Below are 27,500 nucleotides of genomic sequence, written 5' to 3' on the forward strand. Positions count from 1 at the left end.
TTTTAAAAAAACTGGATATACCAAAAAACTTTGATGTAATCGCTTCCTGCCAGGACTTTTACTGGCTTTTCCCAAATCACGGAAGTAACGTCGACGCAGCGGTAGATAGCAGCAGAGTAGAAGCCATCAGGCAAGTGTTATTTAAATAAACTCCTGGTGTACTTACAAACTTTCCAATGCCTCGTTCTATGAGTACAGAACATAGTTGTACGACTGTAGAAGTTTTGTACCATTCTGGGCATTATTAGTGGGGTAATTTACGAGATACTACATAGGTTCCATAAGCACCTGCAGAAACTCATTAGTTTCTGATAGCGCTACTCAACCAGGGTTCGACCAAGGGAAAACAGGTTCTGGAGGGGTGTTTGGCTCGGGGTCATGGTGCAAAGGACCCTAGGGTGAAACTCTGAACCATTGCGTCAAAAACACATGAAAACACGACAGGCCTACTGCTGTACTTGTATCCCAACACCTGTTATCTGAACCACTATCTGACCATCAGGTTTGTCTCATGTCTGGCTTTGTCTATGGCACTGGACATGAGTGTCCTATGTGCTGTGATCAACTTTGGCTACTACACGAGTTAGCCTGTGGGACTAGATGTGACGGTAACGCTTTAGAATAACATGTGCTTATTAGGTATTAACAGTGCATAATAAGCAGTTAACAATTCATTACTAACAGTTAGTTAACTGTTGTTATCCTTTAATAACATTAACTAACTGTTAACATGCAGCTTTTAAGTGTTAATAAGCAGCCTTTTAGGTTACTTACAAGCATATTTGTTAACAGTTGTAAGTGTTAACAAGCAGCTTGTTAATGCTTGTTAATGGTGTATAAGACAAAAAGGTGGATAACTATTACGCTTATAAGACCTTTCTTACCTATTTGTAGTAAATTTTGCAGCCCCCCAATCTAAAGCGAGGACCATGTAGCCTATAGTTCCACAAGCCCAACCTTCTATCTCTCTATACTATATCTCTCTATCTAGCTTGGTTTAGCTGTGAGAAATGCACCTTTAAAATTGTTGCAGTGAGCAGGAATTGAACCCCGGTCTCCTGCATCAAAGAGTGCATCGCTACTTATTGAGCTACACTACTTTTCTCATAGAGCTGATGAAATTGTTTATTTTGATTCTATATTCCGAAGTGCTATATCACACTAGCTATGCTTTTTACAAATATGTTTCTGATGGAAAAGTGGTGTTTAATTAATGCAGAAACAGACCACGAATGTTCGCCTCTGTTCAAGGCAAACTGAAACATGTTTTAAATCTATCACGAACGTTCGCCTATGTTTGCAACTTTAAACCAGAGCTTTGAACGCACCCACATCGTCTTTAAGCCTCGGTTGCTAGGTAACCAAACTATATACAAAGCTGGCATATCTTTAGACTGCTGACAAACTGACAAACTGTTTTATGCGTTCACTGAAGAAAGATTATGGAAATTAAACACCACTTTTCCATCAGAAACATATTTGTAAAAAGCATAGCTAGTATGATATAGAACATCAGAATATTTTCCATTAGCCAATTAGGAACAATAGTGTAGCTCAACAAGTAGTGATGCACTCTTTGATGCGGGAGACCAGGGTTCGATTCCTGCTCACTGCAACAATTTTGAAGGTGTAGGCTATTTCTCACAGCTAAACCAAGCTAGATAGAGAGATACAGTATAGAGAGATAGAAGGTTGGGCTTGTGGAACTTTAGGCTACATGGTCCTCGCTTTAGATTGGGGGGCTGCAAAATTTACTACAAATAGGTAAGAAAGGTCTTATAAGCGTAATAGTTATCCACCTTTTTGTCTTATACACCATTAACAAGCATTAACAAGCTGCTTGTTAGTGGGTTTGATCCAGCAAGACCACAGCATGGCTTTGCCATGCTGTGGGCTTGCGGAGCAAGCCCACTATTGTTCTTCTTAAGTTTTCTTATTATTATTATATCTTCCTATTCACCCACTTTTTGGCCGAACTACTGCTCCTAGACCGTTTGAGCTATCGATGCGGTTCGAACTCCAAAAATTCAGGCCCGAACCGGTGTAACTTGCTTGTTGATTTCGTGTCGCTGGCCCTTGTCGTTTTCGCGGTATTCCCGTTTTTCTGCGTTTTTTGGGCCCATTGAAATGAATGGCGGAATGTTCAGAATTCAAATTTCGATTGTGACATCACAGCACTAATTGCTTAAACTTGCACCTGGAAGAGTTCTAAGCCACCTGGCAGAGCTCTGATGGGCTGGGCTGGGCTGTCTGTGTATATGAAGGTGTGTGCATGTAACTTTTGACCAGTATGTCCGATTTTCATGAATGAGGTACCGTTGGAATCCTTGAATGAAACCCAGTTCAATGCCTTGCCAGCACTAAGTGTAAAGGTAATGTAAAAAAAGATGAGACAGCGCGAAGCGCTGTCTCATCTTTTTTTTAAAGCCAAACCATGTTGATACAGGTCATTAAAAAAAATATATATATATTTTCCAAATCCATTCAGCCCAGTTCAATGCCTTGCCAGCACTAAGTGTAAAGGTCATGTAAAAAAAGAGGAGACAGCGCGAAGCGCTGTCTCCTCTTTTTTTTAAAGCCAAACCATGTTCATATAGGTCATTAAAAAAATAAATAAATAAAGTATTTCACCAATCCATTCAGCCCAGTCCTATACCCAGCTAGCTCCATTTGAACTTAGTCATGTGTACAGTTGTATAGATTATTACATTGAGAAACACACTTTCATACAGATATCATACATATCCACGCAGCATTACTAATCAAGTTACTCATCGTTGCCCAGCAAGAAGTCCACAATCAATTCAATTGTCTTGCCACGATCTGTGGAGCTTACAGACAACGTTATATTACTACAGGTTCTGTGTGCTATTTAAAGCCGACCTAACGCTGAGTCCCTTCTAGACGGTGTGTTGCAATGCATTCTGGGTGCTGTGCTGTGATTCGACGGCTCGTCACCTGACCCACCAAACAACAACTCTCTGGGATGTGGCAAATATCGCGTAAAAACCTTGTTGCCGGAACAACAGGGAAAAGGCAACAGGATAGCAGCACGAAAGATACACAGGATACACAGGATACACACGGAATTTTGATGGACGTCCTTATCAGTCTAAGGTCTAACTTATAAACGTGTCGGGTCAACGTCAACGATAAGTAAGTTAGGCTAACGTAAACGTTAGCTATTTGCTGTTGTCATATGCTAGTGCTATATGCTTTAGGCTACGTGATGGCCATTTATCACACTAATTTTAGGTACTACTTTTACGAGGTCTGTTGTTCTGTCAAAATGTATCTTATCGTTGAACAGACTACACGGTTATCTTCCTTAGACTTCGTAGATGTAGTTACTACAATTTGGAAGCGAATTTCGAAGTGTAAATATGGTTTTAGTGTGTAAACAGACCAACCGCGATTTTGCAATGAAGTTAATGGAGCCTTTTATGTAGGGCTTCTAGGCTACTTTCACGAAGTCTGTAGTTGTGTCAAAATGTATCTTATCTATGAACAGACTACATGATTATCTTCCTTAGACTTCGTAGATGTAGTTACTACAATTTGGAAGCGAATTTCGAAGTGTAAATATGGTTTTAGTGTGTAAACAGACCAACCGCGATTTTGCAATGAAGTGAATATGGAGCCTTTTATGTAGGACTACTAGGCTACTTTCACGAAGTCTGTAGTTCTGTCAAAATTGATCTTATCTATGAACAGACTACATGGTTATCTTCTTTAGACTTTGTAGATGTAGTTATTACAGTTTGGAAGCGAAATTCGAAGTGCAAATATGGTTTAAATGTGTAAACAAGACGCCTGATGTTTAATATATGTTAATGAATGGGCACAGTATTATTGTGTACAGTAATGGGCTATCAGTAGTATGTAAACAGTTCATGTGTTATGTGATTTACATAAACTAACAACAGAAATGTTAAAAGCTGGTATTGTGTTTCCTGAATTCTTACATTCAGGCATTCAAATGAAATGTAATTAAATAGCATATCAATCATGCAACAATGCAAAAACAATGAAACTAGTGTAGGCCTAATTATATTTTACATTAGTAAAGCAGTACTCTGATGTGCATGCTTTCACAAACTTTTGTAAACAATCTTAGCACTTTAAACATTGACTGTTTTGAAGTGCATGTAGGCAATATAGTATAAAAATAATAATTGTGATATCATTACAATTTGATAGGGGTTGGGAGGAGGGGGTGGGTTCATGTAGGTGGGCCCTATGACCCCAAAGTATGCCTTGACTGGGCCTCAGGTCAAAGAAGTTTGAGAAATGCTGATGTAGACAACAAAGCAGCAAGGAGGCGTCGTGTGATCATTTAAACAAGTTTTATGACGAGGTCGATGAGGGTGGGAAAAATCGTACATTTCTGTGCAAACTTTGCCCGCACTTCAGTCACATTGTCTTTTAAGAAAATGCAGTCCTTTTTTCGGTTCCAGCAGCCAACAACCTCAGAACTGACCCTTCAGGCCTCTCAGGAGGCGCTGGCCTTTAACCGCAGCCAGAAGAGAGTCAGCAGAAATTTGATTGCCTTTAAAAAAATCTGACTTCTTAAAAAATCTTAAACTGGCTGCATTACGTGATTATTTCTGAGACTCTGATACGTTTTTAACCATGACCTATACACAGTTCTGGTTTGAAAATGTATCTCTTAAAATAATCACTTTATGCAGTCAGCTTAAGATGGCTTACTAGCAACTAACTAATTACCCTAGCAACAACCTAGAAACCACCCCTGTAATGTCAACCTAGCGACCACCATAGCAACCAGCATAGCAACCATGTTATTTATGCGTTTTAGCTTATTGGATGTTGCGTTAATGCAGACAACTTTTGATCCGTGTGCCCGATTTTCATAAATGAGGTACCGTTGGAATCCTTGGATGAGGCCGAGTTCTGTGCCACTGATCAAACCCACTCTTGCAGTTCCTCGGAACCGCAATTCTAGTTAACACTTACAACTGTTAACAAATATGCTTGTAAGTAACCTAAAAGGCTGCTTATTAACACTTAAAAGCTGCATGTTAACAGTTAGTTAATGTTATTAAAGGATAACAACAGTTAACTAGAATTGCGGTTCCGAGGAACTGCAAGAGTGGGTTTGATCAGTGGCACAGAACTCGGCCTCATCCAAGGATTCCAACGGTACCTCATTTATGAAAATCGGGCACACGGATCAAAAGTTGTCTGCATTAACGCAACATCCAATAAGCTAAAACGCATAAATAACATGGTTGCTATGCTGGTTGCTATGGTGGTCGCTAGGTTGACATTACAGGGGTGGTTTCTAGGTTGTTGCTAGGGTAATTAGTTAGTTGCTAGTAAGCCATCTTAAGCTGACTGCATAAAGTGATTATTTTAAGAGATACATTTTCAAACCAGAACTGTGTATAGGTCATGGTTAAAAACGTATCAGAGTCTCAGAAATAATCACGTAATGCAGCCAGTTTAAGATTTTTTAAGAAGTCAGATTTTTTTAAAGGCAATCAAATTTCTGCTGACTCTCTTCTGGCTGCGGTTAAAGGCCAGCGCCTCCTGAGAGGCCTGAAGGGTCAGTTCTGAGGTTGTTGGCTGCTGGAACCGAAAAAAGGACTGCATTTTCTTAAAAGACAATGTGACTGAAGTGCGGGCAAAGTTTGCACAGAAATGTACGATTTTTCCCACCCTCATCGACCTCGTCATAAAACTTGTTTAAATGATCACACGACGCCTCCTTGCTGCTTTGTTGTCTACATCAGCATTTCTCAAACTTCTTTGACCTGAGGCCCAGTCAAGGCATACTTTGGGGTCATAGGGCCCACCTACATGAACCCACCCCCTCCTCCCAACCCCTATCAAATTGTAATGATATCACAATTATTATTTTTATACTATATTGCCTACATGCACTTCAAAACAGTCAATGTTTAAAGTGCTAAGATTGTTTACAAAAGTTTGTGAAAGCATGCACATCAGAGTACTGCTTTACTAATGTAAAATATAATTAGGCCTACACTAGTTTCATTGTTTTTGCATTGTTGCATGATTGATATGCTATTTAATTACATTTCATTTGAATGCCTGAATGTAAGAATTCAGGAAACACAATACCAGCTTTTAACATTTCTGTTGTTAGTTTATGTAAATCACATAACACATGAACTGTTTACATACTACTGATAGCCCATTACTGTACACAATAATACTGTGCCCATTCATTAACATATATTAAACATCAGGCGTCTTGTTTACACATTTAAACCATATTTGCACTTCGAATTTCGCTTCCAAACTGTAATAACTACATCTACAAAGTCTAAAGAAGATAACCATGTAGTCTGTTCATAGATAAGATCAATTTTGACAGAACTACAGACTTCGTGAAAGTAGCCTAGTAGTCCTACATAAAAGGCTCCATATTCACTTCATTGCAAAATCGCGGTTGGTCTGTTTACACACTAAAACCATATTTACACTTCGAAATTCGCTTCCAAATTGTAGTAACTACATCTACGAAGTCTAAGGAAGATAATCATGTAGTCTGTTCATAGATAAGATACATTTTGACACAACTACAGACTTCGTGAAAGTAGCCTAGAAGCCCTACATAAAAGGCTCCATTAACTTCATTGCAAAATCGCGGTTGGTCTGTTTACACACTAAAACCATATTTACACTTCGAAATTCGCTTCCAAATTGTAGTAACTACATCTACGAAGTCTAAGGAAGATAACCGTGTAGTCTGTTCAACGATAAGATACATTTTGACAGAACAACAGACCTCGTAAAAGTAGTACCTAAAATTAGTGTGATAAATGGCCATCACGTAGCCTAAAGCATATAGCACTAGCATATGACAACAGCAAATAGCTAACGTTTACGTTAGCCTAACTTACTTATCGTTGACGTTGACCCGACACGTTTATAAGTTAGACCTTAGACTGATAAGGACGTCCATCAAAATTCCGTGTGTATCCTGTGTATCCTGTGTATCTTTCGTGCTGCTATCCTGTTGCCTTTTCCCTGTTGTTCCGGCAACAAGGTTTTTACGCGATATTTGCCACATCCCAGAGAGTTGTTGTTTGGTGGGTCAGGTGACGAGCCGTCGAATCACAGCACAGCACCCAGAATGCATTGCAACACACCGTCTAGAAGGGACTCAGCGTTAGGTCGGCTTTAAATAGCACACAGAACCTGTAGTAATATAACGTTGTCTGTAAGCTCCACAGATCGTGGCAAGACAATTGAATTGATTGTGGACTTCTTGCTGGGCAACGATGAGTAACTTGATTAGTAATGCTGCGTGGATATGTATGATATCTGTATGAAAGTGTGTTTCTCAATGTAATAATCTATACAACTGTACACATGACTAAGTTCAAATGGAGCTAGCTGGGTATAGGACTGGGCTGAATGGATTGGTGAAATACTTTATTTATTTATTTTTTTAATGACCTATATGAACATGGTTTGGCTTTAAAAAAAAGAGGAGACAGCGCTTCGCGCTGTCTCCTCTTTTTTTACATGACCTTTACACTTAGTGCTGGCAAGGCATTGAACTGGGCTGAATGGATTTGGAAAATATATATATATTTTTTTTAATGACCTGTATCAACATGGTTTGGCTTTAAAAAAAAGATGAGACAGCGCTTCGCGCTGTCTCATCTTTTTTTACATTACCTTTACACTTAGTGCTGGCAAGGCATTGAACTGGGTTTCATTCAAGGATTCCAACGGTACCTCATTCATGAAAATCGGACATACTGGTCAAAAGTTACATGCACACACCTTCATATACACAGACAGCCCAGCCCAGCCCATCAGAGCTCTGCCAGGTGGCTTAGAACTCTTCCAGGTGCAAGTTTAAGCAATTAGTGCTGTGATGTCACAATCGAAATTTGAATTCTGAACATTCCGCCATTCATTTCAATGGGCCCAAAAAACGCAGAAAAACGGGAATACCGCGAAAACGACAAGGGCCAGCGACACGAAATCAACAAGCAAGTTACACCGGTTCGGGCCTGAATTTTTGGAGTTCGAACCGCATCGATAGCTCAAACGGTCTAGGAGCAGTAGTTCGGCCAAAAAGTGGGTGAATAGGAAGATATAATAATAATAAGAAAACTTAAGAAGAACAATAGTGGGCTTGCTCCGCAAGCCCACAGCATGGCAAAGCCATGCTGTGGTCTTGCTGGATCAAACCCACTAATAACTAGAATTGCGGTTCCGAGGAACTGCAAGAGTGGGTTTGATCAGTGGCACAGAACTCGGCCTCATCCAAGGATTCCAACGGTACCTCATTTATGAAAATCGGGCACACGGATCAAAAGTTGTCTGCATTAACGCAACATCCAATAAGCTAAAACGCATAAATAACATGGTTGCTATGCTGGTTGCTATGGTGGTCGCTAGGTTGACATTACAGGGGTGGTTTCTAGGTTGTTGCTAGGGTAATTAGTTAGTTGCTAGTAAGCCATCTTAAGCTGACTGCATAAAGTGATTATTTTAAGAGATACATTTTCAAACCAGAACTGTGTATAGGTCATGGTTAAAAACGTATCAGAGTCTCAGAAATAATCACGTAATGCAGCCAGTTTAAGATTTTTTAAGAAGTCAGATTTTTTTAAAGGCAATCAAATTTCTGCTGACTCTCTTCTGGCTGCGGTTAAAGGCCAGCGCCTCCTGAGAGGCCTGAAGGGTCAGTTCTGAGGTTGTTGGCTGCTGGAACCGAAAAAAGGACTGCATTTTCTTAAAAGACAATGTGACTGAAGTGCGGGCAAAGTTTGCACAGAAATGTACGATTTTTCCCACCCTCATCGACCTCGTCATAAAACTTGTTTAAATGATCACACGACGCCTCCTTGCTGCTTTGTTGTCTACATCAGCATTTCTCAAACTTCTTTGACCTGAGGCCCAGTCAAGGCATACTTTGGGGTCATAGGGCCCACCTACATGAACCCACCCCCTCCTCCCAACCCCTATCAAATTGTAATGATATCACAATTATTATTTTTATACTATATTGCCTACATGCACTTCAAAACAGTCAATGTTTAAAGTGCTAAGATTGTTTACAAAAGTTTGTGAAAGCATGCACATCAGAGTACTGCTTTACTAATGTAAAATATAATTAGGCCTACACTAGTTTCATTGTTTTTGCATTGTTGCATGATTGATATGCTATTTAATTACATTTCATTTGAATGCCTGAATGTAAGAATTCAGGAAACACAATACCAGCTTTTAACATTTCTGTTGTTAGTTTATGTAAATCACATAACACATGAACTGTTTACATACTACTGATAGCCCATTACTGTACACAATAATACTGTGCCCATTCATTAACATATATTAAACATCAGGCGTCTTGTTTACACATTTAAACCATATTTGCACTTCGAATTTCGCTTCCAAACTGTAATAACTACATCTACAAAGTCTAAAGAAGATAACCATGTAGTCTGTTCATAGATAAGATCAATTTTGACAGAACTACAGACTTCGTGAAAGTAGCCTAGTAGTCCTACATAAAAGGCTCCATATTCACTTCATTGCAAAATCGCGGTTGGTCTGTTTACACACTAAAACCATATTTACACTTCGAAATTCGCTTCCAAATTGTAGTAACTACATCTACGAAGTCTAAGGAAGATAATCATGTAGTCTGTTCATAGATAAGATACATTTTGACACAACTACAGACTTCGTGAAAGTAGCCTAGAAGCCCTACATAAAAGGCTCCATTAACTTCATTGCAAAATCGCGGTTGGTCTGTTTACACACTAAAACCATATTTACACTTCGAAATTCGCTTCCAAATTGTAGTAACTACATCTACGAAGTCTAAGGAAGATAACCGTGTAGTCTGTTCAACGATAAGATACATTTTGACAGAACAACAGACCTCGTAAAAGTAGTACCTAAAATTAGTGTGATAAATGGCCATCACGTAGCCTAAAGCATATAGCACTAGCATATGACAACAGCAAATAGCTAACGTTTACGTTAGCCTAACTTACTTATCGTTGACGTTGACCCGACACGTTTATAAGTTAGACCTTAGACTGATAAGGACGTCCATCAAAATTCCGTGTGTATCCTGTGTATCCTGTGTATCTTTCGTGCTGCTATCCTGTTGCCTTTTCCCTGTTGTTCCGGCAACAAGGTTTTTACGCGATATTTGCCACATCCCAGAGAGTTGTTGTTTGGTGGGTCAGGTGACGAGCCGTCGAATCACAGCACAGCACCCAGAATGCATTGCAACACACCGTCTAGAAGGGACTCAGCGTTAGGTCGGCTTTAAATAGCACACAGAACCTGTAGTAATATAACGTTGTCTGTAAGCTCCACAGATCGTGGCAAGACAATTGAATTGATTGTGGACTTCTTGCTGGGCAACGATGAGTAACTTGATTAGTAATGCTGCGTGGATATGTATGATATCTGTATGAAAGTGTGTTTCTCAATGTAATAATCTATACAACTGTACACATGACTAAGTTCAAATGGAGCTAGCTGGGTATAGGACTGGGCTGAATGGATTGGTGAAATACTTTATTTATTTATTTTTTTAATGACCTATATGAACATGGTTTGGCTTTAAAAAAAAGAGGAGACAGCGCTTCGCGCTGTCTCCTCTTTTTTTACATGACCTTTACACTTAGTGCTGGCAAGGCATTGAACTGGGCTGAATGGATTTGGAAAATATATATATATTTTTTTTAATGACCTGTATCAACATGGTTTGGCTTTAAAAAAAAGATGAGACAGCGCTTCGCGCTGTCTCATCTTTTTTTACATTACCTTTACACTTAGTGCTGGCAAGGCATTGAACTGGGTTTCATTCAAGGATTCCAACGGTACCTCATTCATGAAAATCGGACATACTGGTCAAAAGTTACATGCACACACCTTCATATACACAGACAGCCCAGCCCAGCCCATCAGAGCTCTGCCAGGTGGCTTAGAACTCTTCCAGGTGCAAGTTTAAGCAATTAGTGCTGTGATGTCACAATCGAAATTTGAATTCTGAACATTCCGCCATTCATTTCAATGGGCCCAAAAAACGCAGAAAAACGGGAATACCGCGAAAACGACAAGGGCCAGCGACACGAAATCAACAAGCAAGTTACACCGGTTCGGGCCTGAATTTTTGGAGTTCGAACCGCATCGATAGCTCAAACGGTCTAGGAGCAGTAGTTCGGCCAAAAAGTGGGTGAATAGGAAGATATAATAACTAGAATTGCGGTTCCGAGGAACTGCAAGAGTGGGTTTGATCAGTGGCACAGAACTCGGCCTCATCCAAGGATTCCAACGGTACCTCATTTATGAAAATCGGGCACACGGATCAAAAGTTGTCTGCATTAACGCAACATCCAATAAGCTAAAACGCATAAATAACATGGTTGCTATGCTGGTTGCTATGGTGGTCGCTAGGTTGACATTACAGGGGTGGTTTCTAGGTTGTTGCTAGGGTAATTAGTTAGTTGCTAGTAAGCCATCTTAAGCTGACTGCATAAAGTGATTATTTTAAGAGATACATTTTCAAACCAGAACTGTGTATAGGTCATGGTTAAAAACGTATCAGAGTCTCAGAAATAATCACGTAATGCAGCCAGTTTAAGATTTTTTAAGAAGTCAGATTTTTTTAAAGGCAATCAAATTTCTGCTGACTCTCTTCTGGCTGCGGTTAAAGGCCAGCGCCTCCTGAGAGGCCTGAAGGGTCAGTTCTGAGGTTGTTGGCTGCTGGAACCGAAAAAAGGACTGCATTTTCTTAAAAGACAATGTGACTGAAGTGCGGGCAAAGTTTGCACAGAAATGTACGATTTTTCCCACCCTCATCGACCTCGTCATAAAACTTGTTTAAATGATCACACGACGCCTCCTTGCTGCTTTGTTGTCTACATCAGCATTTCTCAAACTTCTTTGACCTGAGGCCCAGTCAAGGCATACTTTGGGGTCATAGGGCCCACCTACATGAACCCACCCCCTCCTCCCAACCCCTATCAAATTGTAATGATATCACAATTATTATTTTTATACTATATTGCCTACATGCACTTCAAAACAGTCAATGTTTAAAGTGCTAAGATTGTTTACAAAAGTTTGTGAAAGCATGCACATCAGAGTACTGCTTTACTAATGTAAAATATAATTAGGCCTACACTAGTTTCATTGTTTTTGCATTGTTGCATGATTGATATGCTATTTAATTACATTTCATTTGAATGCCTGAATGTAAGAATTCAGGAAACACAATACCAGCTTTTAACATTTCTGTTGTTAGTTTATGTAAATCACATAACACATGAACTGTTTACATACTACTGATAGCCCATTACTGTACACAATAATACTGTGCCCATTCATTAACATATATTAAACATCAGGCGTCTTGTTTACACATTTAAACCATATTTGCACTTCGAATTTCGCTTCCAAACTGTAATAACTACATCTACAAAGTCTAAAGAAGATAACCATGTAGTCTGTTCATAGATAAGATCAATTTTGACAGAACTACAGACTTCGTGAAAGTAGCCTAGTAGTCCTACATAAAAGGCTCCATATTCACTTCATTGCAAAATCGCGGTTGGTCTGTTTACACACTAAAACCATATTTACACTTCGAAATTCGCTTCCAAATTGTAGTAACTACATCTACGAAGTCTAAGGAAGATAATCATGTAGTCTGTTCATAGATAAGATACATTTTGACACAACTACAGACTTCGTGAAAGTAGCCTAGAAGCCCTACATAAAAGGCTCCATTAACTTCATTGCAAAATCGCGGTTGGTCTGTTTACACACTAAAACCATATTTACACTTCGAAATTCGCTTCCAAATTGTAGTAACTACATCTACGAAGTCTAAGGAAGATAACCGTGTAGTCTGTTCAACGATAAGATACATTTTGACAGAACAACAGACCTCGTAAAAGTAGTACCTAAAATTAGTGTGATAAATGGCCATCACGTAGCCTAAAGCATATAGCACTAGCATATGACAACAGCAAATAGCTAACGTTTACGTTAGCCTAACTTACTTATCGTTGACGTTGACCCGACACGTTTATAAGTTAGACCTTAGACTGATAAGGACGTCCATCAAAATTCCGTGTGTATCCTGTGTATCCTGTGTATCTTTCGTGCTGCTATCCTGTTGCCTTTTCCCTGTTGTTCCGGCAACAAGGTTTTTACGCGATATTTGCCACATCCCAGAGAGTTGTTGTTTGGTGGGTCAGGTGACGAGCCGTCGAATCACAGCACAGCACCCAGAATGCATTGCAACACACCGTCTAGAAGGGACTCAGCGTTAGGTCGGCTTTAAATAGCACACAGAACCTGTAGTAATATAACGTTGTCTGTAAGCTCCACAGATCGTGGCAAGACAATTGAATTGATTGTGGACTTCTTGCTGGGCAACGATGAGTAACTTGATTAGTAATGCTGCGTGGATATGTATGATATCTGTATGAAAGTGTGTTTCTCAATGTAATAATCTATACAACTGTACACATGACTAAGTTCAAATGGAGCTAGCTGGGTATAGGACTGGGCTGAATGGATTGGTGAAATACTTTATTTATTTATTTTTTTAATGACCTATATGAACATGGTTTGGCTTTAAAAAAAAGAGGAGACAGCGCTTCGCGCTGTCTCCTCTTTTTTTACATGACCTTTACACTTAGTGCTGGCAAGGCATTGAACTGGGCTGAATGGATTTGGAAAATATATATATATTTTTTTTAATGACCTGTATCAACATGGTTTGGCTTTAAAAAAAAGATGAGACAGCGCTTCGCGCTGTCTCATCTTTTTTTACATTACCTTTACACTTAGTGCTGGCAAGGCATTGAACTGGGTTTCATTCAAGGATTCCAACGGTACCTCATTCATGAAAATCGGACATACTGGTCAAAAGTTACATGCACACACCTTCATATACACAGACAGCCCAGCCCAGCCCATCAGAGCTCTGCCAGGTGGCTTAGAACTCTTCCAGGTGCAAGTTTAAGCAATTAGTGCTGTGATGTCACAATCGAAATTTGAATTCTGAACATTCCGCCATTCATTTCAATGGGCCCAAAAAACGCAGAAAAACGGGAATACCGCGAAAACGACAAGGGCCAGCGACACGAAATCAACAAGCAAGTTACACCGGTTCGGGCCTGAATTTTTGGAGTTCGAACCGCATCGATAGCTCAAACGGTCTAGGAGCAGTAGTTCGGCCAAAAAGTGGGTGAATAGGAAGATATAATAATAATAAGAAAACTTAAGAAGAACAATAGTGGGCTTGCTCCGCAAGCCCACAGCATGGCAAAGCCATGCTGTGGTCTTGCTGGATCAAACCCACTAACTAGAATTGCGGTTCCGAGGAACTGCAAGAGTGGGTTTGATCAGTGGCACAGAACTCGGCCTCATCCAAGGATTCCAACGGTACCTCATTTATGAAAATCGGGCACACGGATCAAAAGTTGTCTGCATTAACGCAACATCCAATAAGCTAAAACGCATAAATAACATGGTTGCTATGCTGGTTGCTATGGTGGTCGCTAGGTTGACATTACAGGGGTGGTTTCTAGGTTGTTGCTAGGGTAATTAGTTAGTTGCTAGTAAGCCATCTTAAGCTGACTGCATAAAGTGATTATTTTAAGAGATACATTTTCAAACCAGAACTGTGTATAGGTCATGGTTAAAAACGTATCAGAGTCTCAGAAATAATCACGTAATGCAGCCAGTTTAAGATTTTTTAAGAAGTCAGATTTTTTTAAAGGCAATCAAATTTCTGCTGACTCTCTTCTGGCTGCGGTTAAAGGCCAGCGCCTCCTGAGAGGCCTGAAGGGTCAGTTCTGAGGTTGTTGGCTGCTGGAACCGAAAAAAGGACTGCATTTTCTTAAAAGACAATGTGACTGAAGTGCGGGCAAAGTTTGCACAGAAATGTACGATTTTTCCCACCCTCATCGACCTCGTCATAAAACTTGTTTAAATGATCACACGACGCCTCCTTGCTGCTTTGTTGTCTACATCAGCATTTCTCAAACTTCTTTGACCTGAGGCCCAGTCAAGGCATACTTTGGGGTCATAGGGCCCACCTACATGAACCCACCCCCTCCTCCCAACCCCTATCAAATTGTAATGATATCACAATTATTATTTTTATACTATATTGCCTACATGCACTTCAAAACAGTCAATGTTTAAAGTGCTAAGATTGTTTACAAAAGTTTGTGAAAGCATGCACATCAGAGTACTGCTTTACTAATGTAAAATATAATTAGGCCTACACTAGTTTCATTGTTTTTGCATTGTTGCATGATTGATATGCTATTTAATTACATTTCATTTGAATGCCTGAATGTAAGAATTCAGGAAACACAATACCAGCTTTTAACATTTCTGTTGTTAGTTTATGTAAATCACATAACACATGAACTGTTTACATACTACTGATAGCCCATTACTGTACACAATAATACTGTGCCCATTCATTAACATATATTAAACATCAGGCGTCTTGTTTACACATTTAAACCATATTTGCACTTCGAATTTCGCTTCCAAACTGTAATAACTACATCTACAAAGTCTAAAGAAGATAACCATGTAGTCTGTTCATAGATAAGATCAATTTTGACAGAACTACAGACTTCGTGAAAGTAGCCTAGTAGTCCTACATAAAAGGCTCCATATTCACTTCATTGCAAAATCGCGGTTGGTCTGTTTACACACTAAAACCATATTTACACTTCGAAATTCGCTTCCAAATTGTAGTAACTACATCTACGAAGTCTAAGGAAGATAATCATGTAGTCTGTTCATAGATAAGATACATTTTGACACAACTACAGACTTCGTGAAAGTAGCCTAGAAGCCCTACATAAAAGGCTCCATTAACTTCATTGCAAAATCGCGGTTGGTCTGTTTACACACTAAAACCATATTTACACTTCGAAATTCGCTTCCAAATTGTAGTAACTACATCTACGAAGTCTAAGGAAGATAACCGTGTAGTCTGTTCAACGATAAGATACATTTTGACAGAACAACAGACCTCGTAAAAGTAGTACCTAAAATTAGTGTGATAAATGGCCATCACGTAGCCTAAAGCATATAGCACTAGCATATGACAACAGCAAATAGCTAACGTTTACGTTAGCCTAACTTACTTATCGTTGACGTTGACCCGACACGTTTATAAGTTAGACCTTAGACTGATAAGGACGTCCATCAAAATTCCGTGTGTATCCTGTGTATCCTGTGTATCTTTCGTGCTGCTATCCTGTTGCCTTTTCCCTGTTGTTCCGGCAACAAGGTTTTTACGCGATATTTGCCACATCCCAGAGAGTTGTTGTTTGGTGGGTCAGGTGACGAGCCGTCGAATCACAGCACAGCACCCAGAATGCATTGCAACACACCGTCTAGAAGGGACTCAGCGTTAGGTCGGCTTTAAATAGCACACAGAACCTGTAGTAATATAACGTTGTCTGTAAGCTCCACAGATCGTGGCAAGACAATTGAATTGATTGTGGACTTCTTGCTGGGCAACGATGAGTAACTTGATTAGTAATGCTGCGTGGATATGTATGATATCTGTATGAAAGTGTGTTTCTCAATGTAATAATCTATACAACTGTACACATGACTAAGTTCAAATGGAGCTAGCTGGGTATAGGACTGGGCTGAATGGATTGGTGAAATACTTTATTTATTTATTTTTTTAATGACCTATATGAACATGGTTTGGCTTTAAAAAAAAGAGGAGACAGCGCGACATGACCTTTACACTTAGTGCTGGCAAGGCATTGAACTGGGCTGAATGGATTTGGAAAATATATATATATTTTTTTTAATGACCTGTATCAACATGGTTTGGCTTTAAAAAAAAGATGAGACAGCGCTTCGCGCTGTCTCATCTTTTTTTACATTACCTTTACACTTAGTGCTGGCAAGGCATTGAACTGGGTTTCATTCAAGGATTCCAACGGTACCTCATTCATGAAAATCGGACATACTGGTCAAAAGTTACATGCACACACCTTCATATACACAGACAGCCCAGCCCAGCCCATCAGAGCTCTGCCAGGTGGCTTAGAACTCTTCCAGGTGCAAGTTTAAGCAATTAGTGCTGTGATGTCACAATCGAAATTTGAATTCTGAACATTCCGCCATTCATTTCAATGGGCCCAAAAAACGCAGAAAAACGGGAATACCGCGAAAACGACAAGGGCCAGCGACACGAAATCAACAAGCAAGTTACACCGGTTCGGGCCTGAATTTTTGGAGTTCGAACCGCATCGATAGCTCAAACGGTCTAGGAGCAGTAGTTCGGCCAAAAAGTGGGTGAATAGGAAGATATAATAACTAGAATTGCGGTTCCGAGGAACTGCAAGAGTGGGTTTGATCAGTGGCACGGAACTCGGCCTCATCCAAGGATTCCAACGGTACCTCATGAAAATCGGGCACACGGATCAAAAGTTGTCTGCATTAACGCAACATCCAATAAGCTAAAACGCATAAATAACATGGTTGCTATGCTGGTTGCTATGGTGGTCGCTAGGTTGACATTACAGGGGTGGTTTCTAGGTTGTTGCTAGGGTAATTAGTTAGTTGCTAGTAAGCCATCTTAAGCTGACTGCATAAAGTGATTATTTTAAGAGATACATTTTCAAACCAGAACTGTGTATAGGTCATGGTTAAAAACGTATCAGAATCTCAGAAATAATCACGTAATGCAGCCAGTTTAAGATTTTTTAAGAAGTCAGATTTTTTAAAGGCAATCAAATTTCTGCTGACTCTCTTCTGGCTGCGGTTAAAGGCCAGCGCCTCCTGAGAGGCCTGAAGGGTCAGTTCTGAGGTTGTTGGCTGCTGGAACCGAAAAAAGGACTGCATTTTCTTAAAAGACAATGTGACTGAAGTGCGGGCAAAGTTTGCACAGAAATGTACGATTTTTCCCACCCTCATCGACCTCGTCATAAAACTTGTTTAAATGATCACACGACGCCTCCTTGCTGCTTTGTTGTCTACATCAGCATTTCTCAAACTTCTTTGACCTGAGGCCCAGTCAAGGCATACTTTGGGGTCATAGGGCCCACCTACATGAACCCACCCCCTCCTCCCAACCCCTATCAAATTGTAATTATATCACAATTATTATTTTTATACTATATTGCCTACATGCACTTCAAAACAGTCAATGTTTAAAGTGCTAAGATTGTTTACAAAAGTTTGTGAAAGCATGCACATCAGAGTACTGCTTTACTAATGTAAAATATTACCTTACTATGCACAGAGAATCACAGGCTTAGTCCCTGCCTCAGTCATTGCAAGCGCCTCTGATTTATTAATCACCACTATGTGGATACTGTTTTTAGAATTGATTTAGATTAAGTGTTAGTATAATTTGTATTTTTGTAATTTGTATTTTAGTATATTTTTATATATTGTATTAAGTGTTAGTATAATTTGTATTTTAGTATATTTAGCATATTCTTATCTTCTACTGTCCTTACTGCTTAGTTGTGTTTTTATATTATACACTTTAATTACTCTTTCTGCTGTTAAAGAATGTGTTGTGTTGTATGTATGCTGCTGAGACCTTGAATTTCCCCTGGGGATCAATAAAGTATCTATCTATCTATCTATCTAAATATAATTAGGCCTACACTAGTTTCATTGTTTTTGCATTGTTGCATGATTGATATGCTATTTAATTACATTTCATTTGAATGCCTGAATGTAAGAATTCAGGAAACACAATACCAGCTTTTAACATTTCTGTTGTTAGTTTATGTAAATCACATAACACATGAACTGTTTACATACTACTGATAGCCCATTACTGTACACAATAATACTGTGCCCATTCATTAACATATATTAAACATCAGGCGTCTTGTTTACACATTTAAACCATATTTGCACTTCGAATTTCGCTTCCAAACTGTAATAACTACATCTACAAAGTCTAAAGAAGATAACCATGTAGTCTGTTCATAGATAAGATCAATTTTGACAGAACTACAGACTTCGTGAAAGTAGCCTAGTAGTCCTACATAAAAGGCTCCATATTCACTTCATTGCAAAATCGCGGTTGGTCTGTTTACACACTAAAACCATATTTACACTTCGAAATTCGCTTCCAAATTGTAGTAACTACATCTACGAAGTCTAAGGAAGATAATCATGTAGTCTGTTCATAGATAAGATACATTTTGACAGAACTACAGACTTCGTGAAAGTAGCCTAGAAGCCCTACATAAAAGGCTCCATTAACTTCATTGCAAAATCGCGGTTGGTCTGTTTACACACTAAAACCATATTTACACTTCGAAATTCGCTTCCAAATTGTAGTAACTACATCTACGAAGTCTAAGGAAGATAATCATGTAGTCTGTTCATAGATAAGATACATTTTGACAGAACTACAGACTTCGTGAAAGTAGCCTAGAAGCCCTACATAAAAGGCTCCATTAACTTCATTGCAAAATCGCGGTTGGTCTGTTTACACACTAAAACCATATTTACACTTCGAAATTCGCTTCCAAATTGTAGTAACTACATCTACGAAGTCTAAGGAAGATAACCTTGTAGTCTGTTCAACGATAAGATACATTTTGACAGAACTACAGACCTCGTAAAAGTAGTACCTAAAATTAGTGTGATAAATGGCCATCACGTAGCCTAAAGCATATAGCACTAGCATATGACAACAGCAAATAGCTAACGTTTACGTTAGCCTAACTTACTTATCGTTGACGTTGACCCGACACGTTTATAAGTTAGACCATAGACTGATAAGGACGTCCATCAAAATTCCGTGTGTATCCTGTGTATCTTTCGTGCTGCTATCCTGTTGCCTTTTCCCTGTTGTTCCGGCAACAAGGTTTTTACGCGATATTTGCCACATCCCAGAGAGTTGTTGTTTGGTGGGTCAGGTGACGAGCCGTGGAATCACAGCACAGCACCCAGAATGCATTGCAACACACCGTCTAGAAGGGACTCAGCGTTAGGTCGGCTTTAAATAGCATACAGAACCTTTAGTAATATAACGTTGTCTGTAAGCTCCACAGATCGTGGCAAGACAATTGAATTGATTGTGGACTTCTTGCTGGGCAACGATGAGTAACTTGATTAGTAATGCTGTGTGGATATGCATGATATCTGTATGAAAGTGTGTTTCTCAATGTAATAATCTATACAACTGTACACATGACTAAGTTCAAATGGAGTTAGCTGGGTATAGGACTGGGCTGAATGGATTGGTGAAATACTTTATTTATTTATTTTTTTAATGACCTATATGAACATGGTCCTCTTTTTTTACATGACCTTTACACTTAGTGCTGGCAAGTCATTGAACTGGGCTGAATGGATTTGGAAAATATATATATATATTTTTTAATGACCTGTATCAACATGGTTTGGCTTTAAAAAAAAGATGAGACAGCGCTTCGCGCTGTCTCATCTTTTTTTACATTACCTTTACACTTAGTGCTGGCAAGGCATTGAACTGGGCTTCATTCAAGGATTCCAACGGTACCTCATTCATGAAAATCGGACATACTGGTCAAAAGTTACATGCACACACCTTCATATACACAGACAGCCCAGCCCAGCCCATTAGACATTGCCAGATGGCTTAGAACTCTGCCAGGTGCAAGTAATCAACTCTAGCAGCAGAGCTCTACCAGGTGCAAGTAATGAGGTGCTGTGATGTCATAAAGCCCCAGCATTCCGCCATTGATTTCAATGGGGCCCAAAAACGCCGAAAAACGGGAATACCGCGAAAACGACAAGGGCCAGCGACACGAAAGCAACAAGCAAGTTACACCGGTTCGGGCCTGAATTTTTGGAGTTCGAACCGCGTCGATAGCTCAAACGGTCTAGGAGCAGTAGTTCGGCCAAAAAGTGGGCTTATAGGAAGATATAATAATAACTAGAATTGCGGTTCCGAGGAACTGCAAGAGTGGGTTTGATCAGGGGCATGGAACTCGGCCTTATCCAAGGATTCCAACGGTACCTCATTTATGAAAATCGGACATACGGGTCAAAAGTTACATGCACACACCTTCATATACACAGACAGCCCAGCCCAGCCCATTATAGCTCTGCCAGGTGGCTTAGAACTCTTCCAGGTGCAAGCTTAAGCAATTAGAGCTGTGATGTCACAATCGAAATTTGAATTCTGAACATTCCGCCATTCATTTCAATGGGCCCAAAAAACGCAGAAAAACGTGAATACCGCGAAAACGACAAGGGCCAGCGACACGAAAGCAACAAGCAAGTTACACCGGTTCGGGCCTGAATTTTTGGAGTTCGAACCGCGTCGATAGCTCAAACGGTCTAGGAGCAGTAGTTCGGCCAAAAAGTGGGTGAACAGGAATAATAAATAATAATAATAATAATAATAAGAAAACTTAAGAAGAACAATAGTGGGCTTGCTCCGCAAGCCCACAGCATGGCAAAGCCATGCTGTGGGCTTGCTGGATCAAACCCACTAATAATAAGAAAACTTAAGAAGAACAATAGTGGGCTTGCTCCGCAAGCCCACAGCATGGCAAAGCCATGCTGTGGTCTTGCTGGATCAAACCCACTAACTAGAATTGCGGTTCCGAGGAACTGCAAGAGTGGGTTTGATCAGTGGCACAGAACTCGGCCTCATCCAAGGATTCCAACGGTACCTCATTTATGAAAATCGGGCACACGGATCAAAAGTTGTCTGCATTAACGCAACATCCAATAAGCTAAAACGCATAAATAACATGGTTGCTATGCTGGTTGCTATGGTGGTCGCTAGGTTGACATTACAGGGGTGGTTTCTAGGTTGTTGCTAGGGTAATTAGTTAGTTGCTAGTAAGCCATCTTAAGCTGACTGCATAAAGTGATTATTTTAAGAGATACATTTTCAAACCAGAACTGTGTATAGGTCATGGTTAAAAACGTATCAGAGTCTCAGAAATAATCACGTAATGCAGCCAGTTTAAGATTTTTTAAGAAGTCAGATTTTTTTAAAGGCAATCAAATTTCTGCTGACTCTCTTCTGGCTGCGGTTAAAGGCCAGCGCCTCCTGAGAGGCCTGAAGGGTCAGTTCTGAGGTTGTTGGCTGCTGGAACCGAAAAAAGGACTGCATTTTCTTAAAAGACAATGTGACTGAAGTGCGGGCAAAGTTTGCACAGAAATGTACGATTTTTCCCACCCTCATCGACCTCGTCATAAAACTTGTTTAAATGATCACACGACGCCTCCTTGCTGCTTTGTTGTCTACATCAGCATTTCTCAAACTTCTTTGACCTGAGGCCCAGTCAAGGCATACTTTGGGGTCATAGGGCCCACCTACATGAACCCACCCCCTCCTCCCAACCCCTATCAAATTGTAATGATATCACAATTATTATTTTTATACTATATTGCCTACATGCACTTCAAAACAGTCAATGTTTAAAGTGCTAAGATTGTTTACAAAAGTTTGTGAAAGCATGCACATCAGAGTACTGCTTTACTAATGTAAAATATAATTAGGCCTACACTAGTTTCATTGTTTTTGCATTGTTGCATGATTGATATGCTATTTAATTACATTTCATTTGAATGCCTGAATGTAAGAATTCAGGAAACACAATACCAGCTTTTAACATTTCTGTTGTTAGTTTATGTAAATCACATAACACATGAACTGTTTACATACTACTGATAGCCCATTACTGTACACAATAATACTGTGCCCATTCATTAACATATATTAAACATCAGGCGTCTTGTTTACACATTTAAACCATATTTGCACTTCGAATTTCGCTTCCAAACTGTAATAACTACATCTACAAAGTCTAAAGAAGATAACCATGTAGTCTGTTCATAGATAAGATCGATCAATTTTGACAGAACTACAGACTTCGTGAAAGTAGCCTAGTAGTCCTACATAAAAGGCTCCATATTCACTTCATTGCAAAATCGCGGTTGGTCTGTTTACACACTAAAACCATATTTACACTTCGAAATTCGCTTCCAAATTGTAGTAACTACATCTACGAAGTCTAAGGAAGATAACCGTGTAGTCTGTTCAACGATAAGATACATTTTGACAGAACAACAGACCTCGTAAAAGTAGTACCTAAAATTAGTGTGATAAATGGCCATCACGTAGCCTAAAGCATATAGCACTAGCATATGACAACAGCAAATAGCTAACGTTTACGTTAGCCTAACTTACTTATCGTTGACGTTGACCCGACACGTTTATAAGTTAGACCTTAGACTGATAAGGACGTCCATCAAAATTCCGTGTGTATCCTGTGTATCCTGTGTATCTTTCGTGCTGCTATCCTGTTGCCTTTTCCCTGTTGTTCCGGCAACAAGGTTTTTACGCGATATTTGCCACATCCCAGAGAGTTGTTGTTTGGTGGGTCAGGTGACGAGCCGTCGAATCACAGCACAGCACCCAGAATGCATTGCAACACACCGTCTAGAAGGGACTCAGCGTTAGGTCGGCTTTAAATAGCACACAGAACCTGTAGTAATATAACGTTGTCTGTAAGCTCCACAGATCGTGGCAAGACAATTGAATTGATTGTGGACTTCTTGCTGGGCAACGATGAGTAACTTGATTAGTAATGCTGCGTGGATATGTATGATATCTGTATGAAAGTGTGTTTCTCAATGTAATAATCTATACAACTGTACACATGACTAAGTTCAAATGGAGCTAGCTGGGTATAGGACTGGGCTGAATGGATTGGTGAAATACTTTATTTATTTATTTTTTTAATGACCTATATGAACATGGTTTGGCTTTAAAAAAAAGAGGAGACAGCGCACTTAGTGCTGGCAAGGCATTGAACTGGGCTGAATGGATTTGGAAAATATATATATATTTTTTTTAATGACCTGTATCAACATGGTTTGGCTTTAAAAAAAAGATGAGACAGCGCTTCGCGCTGTCTCATCTTTTTTTACATTACCTTTACACTTAGTGCTGGCAAGGCATTGAACTGGGTTTCATTCAAGGATTCCAACGGTACCTCATTCATGAAAATCGGACATACTGGTCAAAAGTTACATGCACACACCTTCATATACACAGACAGCCCAGCCCAGCCCATCAGAGCTCTGCCAGGTGGCTTAGAACTCTTCCAGGTGCAAGTTTAAGCAATTAGTGCTGTGATGTCACAATCGAAATTTGAATTCTGAACATTCCGCCATTCATTTCAATGGGCCCAAAAAACGCAGAAAAACGGGAATACCGCGAAAACGACAAGGGCCAGCGACACGAAATCAACAAGCAAGTTACACCGGTTCGGGCCTGAATTTTTGGAGTTCGAACCGCATCGATAGCTCAAACGGTCTAGGAGCAGTAGTTCGGCCAAAAAGTGGGTGAATAGGAAGATATAATAATAATAAGAAAACTTAAGAAGAACAATAGTGGGCTTGCTCCGCAAGCCCACAGCATGGCAAAGCCATGCTGTGGTCTTGCTGGATCAAACCCACTAATAACTAGAATTGCGGTTCCGAGGAACTGCAAGAGTGGGTTTGATCAGTGGCACAGAACTCGGCCTCATCCAAGGATTCCAACGGTACCTCATTTATGAAAATCGGGCACACGGATCAAAAGTTGTCTGCATTAACGCAACATCCAATAAGCTAAAACGCATAAATAACATGGTTGCTATGCTGGTTGCTATGGTGGTCGCTAGGTTGACATTACAGGGGTGGTTTCTAGGTTGTTGCTAGGGTAATTAGTTAGTTGCTAGTAAGCCATCTTAAGCTGACTGCATAAAGTGATTATTTTAAGAGATACATTTTCAAACCAGAACTGTGTATAGGTCATGGTTAAAAACGTATCAGAGTCTCAGAAATAATCACGTAATGCAGCCAGTTTAAGATTTTTTAAGAAGTCAGATTTTTTTAAAGGCAATCAAATTTCTGCTGACTCTCTTCTGGCTGCGGTTAAAGGCCAGCGCCTCCTGAGAGGCCTGAAGGGTCAGTTCTGAGGTTGTTGGCTGCTGGAACCGAAAAAAGGACTGCATTTTCTTAAAAGACAATGTGACTGAAGTGCGGGCAAAGTTTGCACAGAAATGTACGATTTTTCCCACCCTCATCGACCTCGTCATAAAACTTGTTTAAATGATCACACGACGCCTCCTTGCTGCTTTGTTGTCTACATCAGCATTTCTCAAACTTCTTTGACCTGAGGCCCAGTCAAGGCATACTTTGGGGTCATAGGGCCCACCTACATGAACCCACCCCCTCCTCCCAACCCCTATCAAATTGTAATGATATCACAATTATTATTTTTATACTATATTGCCTACATGCACTTCAAAACAGTCAATGTTTAAAGTGCTAAGATTGTTTACAAAAGTTTGTGAAAGCATGCACATCAGAGTACTGCTTTACTAATGTAAAATATAATTAGGCCTACACTAGTTTCATTGTTTTTGCATTGTTGCATGATTGATATGCTATTTAATTACATTTCATTTGAATGCCTGAATGTAAGAATTCAGGAAACACAATACCAGCTTTTAACATTTCTGTTGTTAGTTTATGTAAATCACATAACACATGAACTGTTTACATACTACTGATAGCCCATTACTGTACACAATAATACTGTGCCCATTCATTAACATATATTAAACATCAGGCGTCTTGTTTACACATTTAAACCATATTTGCACTTCGAATTTCGCTTCCAAACTGTAATAACTACATCTACAAAGTCTAAAGAAGATAACCATGTAGTCTGTTCATAGATAAGATCAATTTTGACAGAACTACAGACTTCGTGAAAGTAGCCTAGTAGTCCTACATAAAAGGCTCCATATTCACTTCATTGCAAAATCGCGGTTGGTCTGTTTACACACTAAAACCATATTTACACTTCGAAATTCGCTTCCAAATTGTAGTAACTACATCTACGAAGTCTAAGGAAGATAATCATGTAGTCTGTTCATAGATAAGATACATTTTGACACAACTACAGACTTCGTGAAAGTAGCCTAGAAGCCCTACATAAAAGGCTCCATTAACTTCATTGCAAAATCGCGGTTGGTCTGTTTACACACTAAAACCATATTTACACTTCGAAATTCGCTTCCAAATTGTAGTAACTACATCTACGAAGTCTAAGGAAGATAACCGTGTAGTCTGTTCAACGATAAGATACATTTTGACAGAACAACAGACCTCGTAAAAGTAGTACCTAAAATTAGTGTGATAAATGGCCATCACGTAGCCTAAAGCATATAGCACTAGCATATGACAACAGCAAATAGCTAACGTTTACGTTAGCCTAACTTACTTATCGTTGACGTTGACCCGACACGTTTATAAGTTAGACCTTAGACTGATAAGGACGTCCATCAAAATTCCGTGTGTATCCTGTGTATCCTGTGTATCTTTCGTGCTGCTATCCTGTTGCCTTTTCCCTGTTGTTCCGGCAACAAGGTTTTTACGCGATATTTGCCACATCCCAGAGAGTTGTTGTTTGGTGGGTCAGGTGACGAGCCGTCGAATCACAGCACAGCACCCAGAATGCATTGCAACACACCGTCTAGAAGGGACTCAGCGTTAGGTCGGCTTTAAATAGCACACAGAACCTGTAGTAATATAACGTTGTCTGTAAGCTCCACAGATCGTGGCAAGACAATTGAATTGATTGTGGACTTCTTGCTGGGCAACGATGAGTAACTTGATTAGTAATGCTGCGTGGATATGTATGATATCTGTATGAAAGTGTGTTTCTCAATGTAATAATCTATACAACTGTACACATGACTAAGTTCAAATGGAGCTAGCTGGGTATAGGACTGGGCTGAATGGATTGGTGAAATACTTTATTTATTTATTTTTTTAATGACCTATATGAACATGGTTTGGCTTTAAAAAAAAGAGGAGACAGCGCTTCGCGCTGTCTCCTCTTTTTTTACATGACCTTTACACTTAGTGCTGGCAAGGCATTGAACTGGGCTGAATGGATTTGGAAAATATATATATATTTTTTTTAATGACCTGTATCAACATGGTTTGGCTTTAAAAAAAAGATGAGACAGCGCTTCGCGCTGTCTCATCTTTTTTTACATTACCTTTACACTTAGTGCTGGCAAGGCATTGAACTGGGTTTCATTCAAGGATTCCAACGGTACCTCATTCATGAAAATCGGACATACTGGTCAAAAGTTACATGCACACACCTTCATATACACAGACAGCCCAGCCCAGCCCATCAGAGCTCTGCCAGGTGGCTTAGAACTCTTCCAGGTGCAAGTTTAAGCAATTAGTGCTGTGATGTCACAATCGAAATTTGAATTCTGAACATTCCGCCATTCATTTCAATGGGCCCAAAAAACGCAGAAAAACGGGAATACCGCGAAAACGACAAGGGCCAGCGACACGAAATCAACAAGCAAGTTACACCGGTTCGGGCCTGAATTTTTGGAGTTCGAACCGCATCGATAGCTCAAACGGTCTAGGAGCAGTAGTTCGGCCAAAAAGTGGGT

General features: G+C 39.8%; 1 protein-coding gene across 3 annotated transcripts in view; it reads right to left on the reverse strand.

Annotated features, from left to right (window-relative positions):
- Window positions 1-27,500, reverse strand: part of glt1d1 (glycosyltransferase 1 domain containing 1) — a 102,613-nt gene that overhangs the window by 13,242 nt on the left and 61,871 nt on the right. The gene's annotated exons all lie outside the window — the stretch shown is intronic.

This window comes from Alosa pseudoharengus, unplaced genomic scaffold (genome assembly GCF_046254945.1).
Source record: "Alosa pseudoharengus isolate Yale_2024_CS ecotype anadromous, Long Island Sound unplaced genomic scaffold, YU_APseudo_1.1 YU_APseudo_1.1_scf_6, whole genome shotgun sequence".
In the NCBI taxonomy this organism is placed as follows: Eukaryota; Metazoa; Chordata; class Actinopteri; order Clupeiformes; family Clupeidae; genus Alosa; species Alosa pseudoharengus.